General features: G+C 42.8%; 1 pseudogene; it reads right to left on the bottom strand.

Annotated features, from left to right (window-relative positions):
* Window positions 1–3,258: 3,258 nt before the first annotated feature.
* Window positions 3,259–10,573, bottom strand: part of LOC130586341 (myosin-4-like) — a 21,903-nt pseudogene continuing 14,588 nt past the window's right edge.

The following is a 10,573-nucleotide window of genomic DNA, read 5'->3' as shown; positions in this document are numbered from 1 at the left end:
AAAAAAAAGCTTTGGAAATAGCTCAAAAAAACCCCATATGAGTGAGTGTATGTAGGAGAGGGGGAGATTCTGTCCTTCTGCCCCACTCAGGTGCGACTCCACCTGCAGAGCTGCCTCCAGCCCTGGGGATCCAACACAGGAAAGACATGGAGCTGTTGGAGTAGCTCCAGAAGAAGCCATGGAGATGCACACAGGGCTGGAGCCCCTCCTCTCTGAAAATAGGCTGGGTGAAGTGGGAGTGTTCACTTGGAGAAGGGAGGGCTCTCGGGAGACCTTGAAGATCCTTCCAGTGCCTAAAAGGGCCTACAGGAGAGCTGGAGAGGGACTTCTTACAACGGCCGGGAGTGACAAGACAAGAGGGAAGGCTTGCCACTGAAAGAGAGTAGTTTTAGATTAGATGTTAGGAAGTTCTTCCCAGTGAGGGCAGTGAGGCCCTGGCACAGGTTGCCCACAGAAGTTGTGACTGCCCCACCCTTGGAAGTCAAGACCAGGTCAGAGAGGGCTTGGAGCAAACTGATCTAGTAGAAGGTGCCCTGATTTTACAGTCCATTCCAGGAGATGAGAGTAATCCAAGTTTTTTGTTAATAGATTGCTTGGGGTGCATTAGCATGAAATGACACTGAATGATCAATGTGTGTAAATATATAAAAAAATAAATATATATGTATATAGGGTTTATTTTAAAGCAATTTGCCTGTAAAGGAAAGCAGGTATGTAGCTGGTTTCGATATTATTATCTACAGTAATATAGCCATATAAAAGCATTGCAAGATGAAGRTGCAAAAGGACACCCAAGGATGTGTATAAGGGAAAAGAAAGAGATAGTAGATGAGTGCAAAAACCTCACCACCCTGTAACCTGTGGTGGGTTGTCCACTGGTCTTGATTCATTGGCGTGGGGGGAAGGAGCCCCCGAAGCATGAAGCCTGATGGGTTAAAATACACTCAGACTCRGTGGGAACACCCAGGTGTGTCCCTTTGGGGAATGGGGGAGCTTTCAGTCTTCTGGTGGAAGGCCAGAGAAATGAATCTGGAGGTGCTCTAGGAGTCTTTCATGGTTTATGACACCTCCTAAGACATGACAGCTGTGTCTCAGGCATTTGAGCCCAGGGATGCCCCACTGGACCTTCCCAGGGGGAGGAGAGGAGAGAGTGTTTTACAGCCCAGTGGTTTGTGCAAGGGAAGATAACTTAGCATGATAAGAAGCTCCATCCTGTCTCTGCAGGGTTCATTTCTTATCTTACTCGTAGCCCATAAWTCACTCTGTGTCTTAAAGGCTTAGTCATTACACACCCAAAAGTTTGCCTCCTCCATCTCCAAACCCAGCTCCAGCAACGCACTCTGGACCTACACAAATGGGAAATGTTTTGAATCATTTATCCATAAAAGCCCAGTCTTCCACACCTACCCATGGCAGGGTTGAAATGAGATGAGCTTTAAGGTCTCTTCCAACCCAAACCATTCTGTGATTCTAGTATTTCACGCATGTGTTATAAAACTTTGTATAGTCTATGAGGCACTTAGTACTTTTATCTTCAATCTTAGTTTGAATAATACTCATTAAATAGAAAACAAAACGGAAAAATTCCTGAATAGCTCCCAGKTGCTGAATGTCGTCCTTCATGTGTCAAGGATCAGAACCATGGAAAGCAGCTCAAGGTTATATGAAGTAACACATAATCAGAAATGACTGTTTTGAATTGAACCAGTTATAAATCTGTCTGTTCCTCACTCCATGCTTAGAAAACTTAATAACTTTATTTTTTTTTTTAAGAAAACATGAGTGTGGTGAATGACTGATGAACTGTTTAGGATTATGATCATTTCTGAGACCTGCAGTACTGCTTAGTCCGGCCTGTGTTTACTGAGAAGTACAATGGCTGTAAGGTTGGTCTGAGGCAGTGGTGTCTCAATTCCACATGGCAGATGTGTAGTGGCCTACATCACTTCTCTCAGAAAAATGCAAGTGAAGGAACTACAAGCAAAAGTCTACAGTGAGGGAAGTTGTGTTGTTTAGTCATAGTCATCAGCTCTGGACTTCTTTGTAACACAGCAGATAGCTCACAGCATCAATGTCCAGTTAGCACTAAGGTGTGAAAGAAAGACATGTGGATGAAAATTTTAGGGTATGGTCTAAATCAAAAGGAAGATGATTGAACTTTCTTGATGCTTATGAACTCATCAGGTTCATCAACCAATCAAAGAGTGGGACAGGCCCATGTCACCAGTAGTGCTGATGGGTCTGTAAATTGCAGTCATCCTTTGCCAGATTAACATTTTCTCTATTATTCTACAGAGACCATTTTGTTATTTTTCATTGAAGATAAATGTTTATTCCTGAACACATAGCTATGAATCTTCAGCAGTAATAGCTGATTTGGCTTCTGCAATTATCTAATTTCCAGGTGGAATATGACAAAATCTTGAGAAGATCTCAGTGCTTCAAATCTCTTCAGACTGTGAAAGGACAAGAACCTCTAAATACTAGATTGTGGCAGAGAAAGTGACACCTATTTCTCCATGTTTCTAAGAGGTGACCATGGATTTCTCCGATGTTTGCCAATATACACAAAGAATGAAAACCTGCATTTTGAGTGAGGCCATGTTGGGCAAAGTTATTTGGATTACCCTGGGGACTTCATAGGAGGTTAGTGTCTGCCTGACCAGTTTAGAAGATTCAGGGTAATTTTGGAAACAGAATATAGGCGATGACTGATTGACTATATGAGATTGCCGGTTGTGCTGCCCTGGGAATGCTGGTTTGCACATGACTTTCATGAACAAAAGTTGAAAGTGGATCTCATTTTATGCTTAAATGTCCTCTAAAGTATTTTCCAAAGTGTCTTGAAGGGTTGAAGAAGTTTGACTTTAAGTAAGATCTTGCAAAGAAGACCCAAGAATTGAAAGAATAATCAAAGATTAAGTGGGGTTATAATAAGGTGAAATAAGTTCTTATTCATTGGCCAGAATGTTTGAGATAATATCTACTGTATTCCTAAAGCAACAGTTATAGGGGATAATTACATTTTGTTTCAGAGAAGTAATGATTTTCTCAGCTAAGGATTAGATGAAATTTCCTGGTGAGAACAAAGCAGGATGTCTGATTAGAACACTTTAAAAGTGGCTGAAACACTTTGAACATACCTGAAGCAAGATTTTCAATGGAATAAGTTTAAATAAGCAAAGAAAAATGCAAACCTTAGAAGAATTCAGGGTAATGATTAAAATGCAGCTCTCAACTTCTCATTAGTTACCTGGCATAAGATCTACAATTTTTATTATGTAAGCATTACTCATCTATAGATTAATGAAGGACAAAGCAGTGATTACAAAATAAAAGTGATAGAATGTCACATTTTGTGCAGTTCTCTCACTTTACAACACTGGAGGCATTTACTCTTCATTTTCTGTCTTCTTGCCGATTTCCCGGCTCTTTGCTCGGAGCTTGTTGACCTGTGACTCTGCAATGTCAGCCCGCTCCTCGGCTTCCTCCAGCTCRTGCTGGATCTTGCGGAACTTGGAGAGGTTGACATTGGACAGCTCCTCCTGGAGATAGGAAAAAACATTAAATAGTTTTAAAAATAATTCTACTGTAACACTGCCCTGTACCTTGCTGYGGCATTTACACTTTGAATAATGAAGAAAACCCCTAAGATTATGAGTTAGTATTTAATTCTCTCTAATATTTCAAGGGGGAATTCAAGCTAAATGTTTTAATGGTCAATCAGACATTCCAAGAGTCCAGCTCTGAGTATGAAGTGCTAGTGCACTTTGTAATTTTTGAATAATTATACATAATAACAGTTATTTCCATTTAGTTATCTTTCAGTTATTTACTGATTTAAAATTATATACATGATTTTTTATAGTGATTTTTTTTTTCTGCTAGGTGAAAATATGAACTAAAGAAAGTCAAAGGAAGCAGAGACCTACTACCGCCATGTTGATTTGGGTTCAAACAGAGCTAAATAGGAGAAAACATCAACAAAGAATTCCACTTAATCTGGGTAAAGACTAAAGGAACCCAGTAATACTCACAGCCTCTTCAGCTTGTCTCTTGTAAGATTTCACCTTCATTTGCAGCTTGTCCACCAGATCCTGCAGCCTGAGAACATTCTTCCTGTCTTCCTCAGACTAAAGAGAATGACAAGATATAAAACTATCTCTTTTACCCTCCCCTACATGCAATAGTGACATTTCTAATTGGCATTGCTGCCCAGTAAGACAGAAGTGATAAGCTGGACCTTCCTAACAGGACTAGAAAGACACTAATCTTTTAGTGTTTTCATTATTCTCCTTTTTTGTATGTGTGACTCAGGACAGAGGGAAATCCCTTGGGGCTACATTTTGGGTTCTGGGAATAAGAGTGTATCAACATGAATAAGCTTCCTGCCTTACCTGGTAGGTCAGTTCCTTCACCCTCCGCTCGTACTTGCGCACACCCTTCACGGCTTCAGCGCTGCGCTTCTGCTCAGCATCAACCTCCCCTTCCAGCTCCCGCACCTGCAAGGAGAAGCCCATCCCTGCAGCTTCCCTGGCAGTGTCTCTCCAAGGACAGGCTCACTCATGCACAACCCCAAACCCTACACACCCTGGCCTCCAGCTTCTGGATCTGCTTCTTCCCACCCTTCAGTGCCAGCTGCTCAGCTTCATCCAGACGGTGCTGCAGGTCCTTCACAGTCTGGTCCAGGTTCTTCTTCATCCTCTCCAGGTGGGCACTGGTGTCCTGCTCCTTCTTCAGCTCTTCTGCCATCATGGCYGCCTGATCAGAGCAAAGGGTCAAAGCCATTTTGGGGCTGGAGAGATTTGGGGAAGAGTACATTCACCATTAGCAACGCAGGGAATGCCCAACTCACATCTGTGATGGCCTTCTTGGCCTTCTCCTCAGCATTGCGGGCTTCCTGGATCGTATCCTCCATTTCACTCTGGATCTGGGAAATGTCTGTTTCCAGCTTCTTCTTGGTGTTGATCAAGCTGGTGTTCTATTGTGGAGAATGAGATGTTTGTTTTTGTAATTCATTATTTGAAATCAAGAACATTACAGGATTTTCAATAATTTAAGACATAATTATGTGAAAAATCAATACCAGAYATTTTTCTAAGTAAAATTTCTTATCACTGGGGAAACCCCATTTTGTTCTTTTTTTTTTTTCTCTGAAAATTCATTATGTTAATTTGAAAAAGTGCTTAGAAATATAGTCTGTGCCACATCTCATCCACCAGGGGTATCACAGGAAAGTAACAAAAATAGAGTTAGGGAAAAGTCAAGAAATGCCTCTTAAGTACTAGGGAAGACTAATCCACTCTCAAGAACTGAAAARAGGAAAAATTTTGAATGCAGGTGGGATGAATCCCTTACAGAATCTTTTCGGCACTTGAAACTGGACACTTTCCATAGATTTCAGCATTTGACTCGTCAATGGCTGTAATAGCACATAGCTAATGTCAAACTCTGCTTGATAAATGCTAAACCAGAGCCAGGAGTTCATACCCACTATCTTGCTAGTAAAAAAGTACATGAGGATCCGTCAGTGCAATATTTCAGCTGACAAGGAATGAATGTTGCCGTGGTCTCAGAGTTCCATTCCCTGATTGCTCTGAGAACTTGGCATGTCCTGTGAATAAAATGTTTGCGGATGCAAATAAGGTAGATRCATGGGTGTTGTATGCAGCCTGGAAAAAAAATCAAAACCAGTGCACACACTTTTTCAGCAAAGAACTCTTTTAGTAACATGATGAATACTTCAGAAAAAAGGACTGTCTTGCTCCAAGTTGAGCCTCAAACGGTGACTAGAATAAARCATAAAAATGTTCTCTCAATTACCAAGAGTGCCATTTCTCACCAAATGAACTCACCTGGCTATGGAGGAGCTGCACACGCTCACTGGCGTCCATTAATTCCTGCTCAGCCACTTTCCTCGACCGTTCCGTCTGCTCCAGGGCTGCCCGTAGCTCCTCAATTTCAGCCTGCAGCAGGTTTGCTCGGCGYTCCACCATGGCCACCTGCTCCTTCAGGTCCTCCTGTGACCTGAGAGCATCGTCCAAATGGATCTGAGTGTCCTGTAGAGCCATTGAAATAAGCAGACTTAGAGCTCTTGTGGACTGAAAGAATCAACTAAGTTATTCTTCTGTAGGCAATTTGTCTTCAACACACCTTGAGCACTCCCTGAGTATTTCTCAGGTTCTTCTGTGCCTCTGCTGCCTGGCGGTTGGCATGGCTCAGCTGGATCTCTATTTCATTCAGGTCTCCCTCCATCTTCTTCTTCAGCCTCAGGGCTTCATTCCTGCTCCTGATCTCAGCATCCAGGGTGCTCTGCATGGAGTCCACAATTCTGAGGTGGTTTCTCTTCATCTGTTCAATCTCCTCATCTTTCTCTGCTATCTTCCTGTCAACCTCAGACTTGACTTGGTTGAGCTCAAGCTGMAGGCGCAGGATCTTCCCCTCTTCATGTTCAAGAGAGGCCTGGAACAGAAAAAATAAGAATACTTTCCATGTGACAGATGTTGAACCTGAAGCTCTGAGTATAAAAGAGTGCTMTGTTTAGATAACATCTCTACTTTTATATGACCTCTTCTCCTCTTTTGTCTGGGAATGTGATAAATAAGCTAGAGATCCAAGACATGTAAGAGAGCAATAAATAATGCTGTGTACCTCAGCTTCCTCCAGAGCAGCCTGGATTTCAGATTTCTCCTGCTCAATCTGCTTCTTGACTTTCTCCAGCTCATGAATTGCCTTTCCTCCCTCGGCAATCTGCTCYGTGAGGTCGGAAATCTCCTCTGCAAGGAAGAGCGAAAAGCAGCATGGTCAGGCAAAGARCTGAATGGAGAAAGGCTCTGGTGCATAAAGGTGTCAGGCATGTCCTTACCCCTACAGGCCCAGACCCATTAAATGTGGCAGATAAACACGCTTGTGAGAAAGCCCAGTGAGGAGCAGAGGGCCAGGGACTTACGCTGCAAGTTCTTGTTCTCGCGCTTCATTGTTTCCAGGTGGTCCAAGGACTCCTCATAGGCATTCTTCATCTTGAACAGCTCCGTGCTGAGAGAGCGCGACTCCTTCTGCGAGGCCTCCAGCTCAGCCTGCGTTTCCTCATACTTCTGCTTCCATTCTGCCAGGATCTGAAGAGAAACGGGCTGTGAGTAGGGATGTGGCAGTCACGGGGGAATGTTCTGGCCAGGAGTGCTGGTGCTGGAGGCCAAGAGACCTTGTCAAAGTTCTTCTGCTTCTTATCCAGAGCAGCACAGGCAGCATTGGATCTCTCCACATCAATCATGAGGTCCTCCACTTCATTCTGCAGCCTCTGCTTTGTCTTTTCCAGGGAGGCACATTTGGCATTGACAGCCTCAACGTGTTCCTCWGCATCCTGCAGGCGCTGTGCCAGCTTCTTCCTGGGAGGAGAGAAACCGCAGTGCCACGTTAAAGCTTGGAAGGGCATCAGTTCYGYACTGTCATGAATTGGTCATTTTGGAGATTTTGATCCAAATRCTTTCCRCTATGTTATTTATTGTCCATGAGTGCATGCAGCCAACAGGATCTATCACTTCTGTGTCTTATCACTTGTGGAGGACTAAGCCTGTCTTAACCCTTCTAGTCCTGAAGCCTACATTTTCCCTTCCAATCTATACTTTTTCTCTCCCTCTCTCTCCCCTTTTTTTAGTTTAAAACTAAACATAAAGACAGTTTATCTTTGCCTTCAACCCACTCTTGTCTTAATCTACTCTCAGAAATTCCAATTTCCCTTGGCCAGCCTCAGTCTTCTCCTGCCATTTGTCATCCTGCTTCCCCTCGTACTTGGCCTCCTCGAGCTCCTCCGTGCGCTGAATCGCGTCCGTCTCGTATTTGGTTCTCCACTGGGCCACTTCACTGTTGGCCTTGGACAGGGCTCGCTGCAGCTCCCCCTTGGCCTCCTGCTCCTCCTCATATTGTTCCCGGAGCAAGTCACAGTCGTGGCGAGCGGACTGCAGGGCGTGGGCCAGGGCATTCTTGGCCTTGGGGAAGAATAATGTGAGAATGAATAGAAATATCCTGGGAATATCCTGTCTGAAATGTTGATGGGCACTAATTCTGCTATGAGTAACGGCAAGCTACTGAATAAAAATTGATGGTCTGAGTATCTGCAAAACAATTAACMTATAGACTGTGAGGACAGAGGAACWAAACTAGTATGGGAAGGCTTGTASTGTATTAYCCAAGTGGCTTTTTCCTCYCTTTCATCTTGTTGATTCTGTAATCATATGTATGTGAAGCTCCTCCTAGACAGAAGGAATCCAATCGAAAACTCAGAATTTAGAGAGCCTTCTCACCTTTATCTCTTCCTCTAGATGCCTTTTGAGTTCCTCAATCTGTTGAGTGAAAGCCTGTTTGCCTCTTGACAGCTGAGAAATCAGAGCATCTTTCTCGTCTACCTGGCGTGAATATTCACCTGGGAGAGTTCAGATGAGTCAAAAAACCTTTTTATGACTTACGTTAAAGTATTAATCTTGATAATAAATACCCTTATAAAAATATTTTGAGTTAAGCAAAACTTTATTTCTTTCATGGGTTTCTAATCATTGATATCTACCCACATCTCTCAGTATGCCAAAGTATTTATCTCAGAGGCTAGAAATGACCTGTCATGTAAAATTACTCTTTGTTTTCATTAAGCCTTGAGTACTACAGTGCCATCCAGAGGGGTTATGGCCCATGRGAATCTCAAGAGGTTTAACAAGGCCAAGTGCAAAGTGCTGCAGCTTGCTGAAGGCAAGCCCTGATCCCAATCTATGCTAGGGGATGAACAGATCAAGAGTAGCCCATCCTTGGCCATTTTCCCTTGCAGCCCAGAAGCCAATCATGTCCTGGGCTCATCCCCAGCAACGTAGGCAGGAGAGGAGGGGGTATTCCACCCCTCTACTCTGCTCTTCTGAAACCCTGCAGGACTACTGCACTGGGGCTTCCRACACAGGAAAAACATTGACCTCTTGGTGTGAGTCCATGAAGATTATTAAAGGGAGGGAGCRCTTCTGCTATGAGGAAAGGCTAAAAAAMTGAGGATTGTTCAGCCTGGAGAAGAGAAGGCTCTGGGGAGACCTTACTGCTACTTTGAATACTTGAGAAAGTCTATAAGAAAAGTGGGAACAAACTTTTTAGCAGGACCTGTTGTCCTGCAGGACAGGAARGTAATGTTTCTAAACTGAAGGAGGTTGAATTTAGATTAGATATAAGAAAGAATATTTTTAAAATGAAAGTTTTAGAGGACTAACACAGATTGCCCAGGAAGGTGGTAGATGCCCCATCCCCGGAAACATTCAGGGTCAGGTTAGATGGAGCTCTGAGCAAACTGATCCAGTTGAAGATGTCCCTGGTCATTGCAAGGGATTTCGTTTGGATTAGATGACCTTCCAACTCACACTGTTCAATGGTTGTACAATGTGGTGTATGTGCTGAGCTATGTCACTATCCTCTTCTGAATGTCTCCTGGGAAACTGAACTTCAAGATAGATTAATTCTTTGAAACACGAGTCATATAGTCATAAAACAATCAATCCAGRTTGTAAGGGACTTTGAAAGGTCATCTGGTCCAGCCTTTCATGGGAAAGGGAGTCTAGATCAGATAATCTAGCATCCTTGAAAACCACTAGTGATCACTCTACCAAGCTCTGGGAAGTTATTCCAGTGACTAGTTCTTCCAGTGCCTTAAACACASTAATCCTGCTCCAGGATGTCTCTTTCTGGTTCTGGGCACCCTAAAACTGAGCACAGCAATCCAGGCATAGCCTTGTATGCTGAGTAGGGGGAACGATCACTCTCTGTTAACCTGTTGGCAATGCTTCTAATGCAACTCRGGATACTCTCAGGGTTCTGTTGGCYATCTTCAATACAAAAWCACATTTTTGGCCCATGTTCAATTTAGTTTATATTCAATCCTCCAAGACCCCAGGTGACATACAGTATTCTCTTAAAAACACAAATGTCTTACCAGATTCTGTTTGTAGCCGAGCTCTCTGAGCACTAATGTCATTAATTATGCGCTGCTGTTCCTCCTCCTTTGTCTTAATCTCACTGAGTTGATCTTCTAGGGAGCGACACATCTTCTCCAGATTTGCCTGTTTACRTGAAGAACAGAAGGAAAGATGATTGGTGGTTAGACTCGTAATTAGTGAGAATCTGAAAACCTATGAAGGAAATAAGAATGATTCAGAAGCCAGAATTTCTCAGTTAACTGATATTTCTATGAAGTTTGTGTCCCCAGTTCCAACATTTGTATATTCCCTGCCTAGTGCAGGGGGAATGAAATGAGATGATCTCTACGGTTCCTTCAAACCCAAACTATTCTATGATTCTGTAATTTATTAATGTACACTAATCTACTTTCAATAGATAAAAACAATGTTGGGACACTGGAAAATGAAGAATTAATTTAAGATTCTGTTTGTCTCTTAGAGACTATGTAATTGAACTATTTAAGGAAGGAAAAKAAAAATAAGAATAAAAAAGAAAGGGCAATTTCTATTCTAGCAGTAATTCATATTTTAGAGGAAACTAAAAAGCAATAGGGTCAGTGCCTTTCATTTTACAATATTCTGAACCAAGCAAT

Source organism: Malurus melanocephalus, unplaced genomic scaffold (genome assembly GCF_030028575.1).
Source record: "Malurus melanocephalus ecotype Western Australia unplaced genomic scaffold, MMel_1.1 scaffold_1141, whole genome shotgun sequence".
In the NCBI taxonomy this organism is placed as follows: Eukaryota; Metazoa; Chordata; class Aves; order Passeriformes; family Maluridae; genus Malurus; species Malurus melanocephalus.
The sequence above is the reverse complement of the archived record's forward strand: the minus strand, read 5'-3'. Positions and strand labels throughout refer to the sequence as shown.